Source organism: Otolemur garnettii, unplaced genomic scaffold (genome assembly GCF_000181295.1).
Source record: "Otolemur garnettii isolate 467f Iridium unplaced genomic scaffold, OtoGar3 scaffold00091, whole genome shotgun sequence".
NCBI classification, from domain to species: domain Eukaryota; kingdom Metazoa; phylum Chordata; class Mammalia; order Primates; family Galagidae; genus Otolemur; species Otolemur garnettii.
In genome coordinates, this window is record NW_003852486.1 from 5,621,832 (window position 1) to 5,623,333 (window position 1,502).

General features: G+C 41.5%; 1 protein-coding gene across 1 annotated transcript in view; it reads left to right on the top strand.

The window, feature by feature from the left end:
• SHE (Src homology 2 domain containing E) overlaps nt 1-1,502 on the top strand; it is a 20,987-nt gene that overhangs the window by 15,713 nt on the left and 3,772 nt on the right. The window lies entirely within an intron of this gene.

Genomic DNA, 1,502 nt, shown 5'->3' on the forward strand with positions numbered 1-1,502 from the left:
TTGAGCCCAGGAGTTGGAGGTTGCTGTGAGCAGTGAAGCCACAGCACTCTACCCAGGGGCTCAGCTTGAGGCTCTGTCTCAAAAAAAAAAAAAAATCCTTCTGGATATCTTTATTTTCCTCCCTTTTCTCAGCTTGCACCTGTTTTGGAAATGCCTTAAATGAGTAATGAGCACTGTACATCTATTTTCGTACCTTTGACGCTATTAGATTGGTGGAAGCAGCTTTTTCTGTAATAACTCTCACTTGGTGCTACTCCTAAAACCTGTTACCATCCCTGTTAAGACAGCAGTACTGAAAAAAAAAATGGACCACAGGTAGAGGTGATTGGGAAGCTGGAGGAAGCTGGATTTTTTTGTTTTGCTTAGAAAAATCCTTCTAGGCTTGGCACCTGTGGCTCAAGTGGCTAAGGTGCCAGCCACATGCACCTGAGCTGGCAGGTTCAAATCCAGCGTGGGCCCACCAAACAACAATGATGGCTGCAACCAAAAAATAGCCGGGCGCTATGGCAGTTGCCTGTAGTCCCAGCTACTTGGGAGGCAGAGACAGGAGAATTGCTTAAGCCCAAGAGTTGGAGGTTGCTGTGAGCTGTGATGCCATGGCACTCTACCCAGGGCAATAGCTTGAGGCTCTGTCTCAAAAAAGAAAGAAAGAAAGAAAAATCCTAAAAGAATCAGTATTTTGTGAATTTTTTAATAAGGTAAAATTGATAAGCAGTTTATCAATAGATACTCCCTCCCACTTCTCCCATGACGTGGTTTTTCTACTTATCCAGTCACATGATTTCTTTTGCCTTTGACTTAAAATATTAGGGTATTGGGTAGTACCTGCGGCTCAGGGGATAGGGCAGTGGCCCGATATACCGAGGGTGGCAGGTTCAAACCTGGCCCCAGCCAAACTACAACAACAACAACAACAACAAAAAATAGCCGGGCACTGTGGTGGCACCTGTTGTCCCAGCTACTTGGGAGGCTGAGGCAAGAGAATCACCTAAGCCCAGGAGTTGGAGGTTGCTGTGAGCTGTGTGACACCATGGCACTCTACCAAGGGCAATAAAGTGAGACTCTGTCTCTACAAAAAATAAATAGATAAAATATTAAGGTATTTCTTCTCTCTAACGGTAAAGCCAGTAGTGTAATTAAAAGAATAGCCAATGCAAAGTGTGACTAGAGAAGGTAGTATGTGTAATACGAAGCATTTGAGTCAGTTTTATTTTGATTTTAGTCTTGTTTTCAATAAATCTCTTGTGGGTACCTGCTGATTTTTTTGGCTGTGCCATTTTATCTCTTTATGTTCTGTCCAGCCTATGTGTCATAGCATCTTTAAAACACTATTGTGTTTTAACACTATTTGGTAGTTTTTTTCTGTTCCTAAGTTGATTTTACTTTTTATTATTTTGTAGTAAAAGCTATCCATTTGACTTTATAGAATGACACATGCTCTCCCAAGGAATCATTACCTGTACTCTATGTACTCCATATAACCTCTTTTTTTTTTTTTTTTT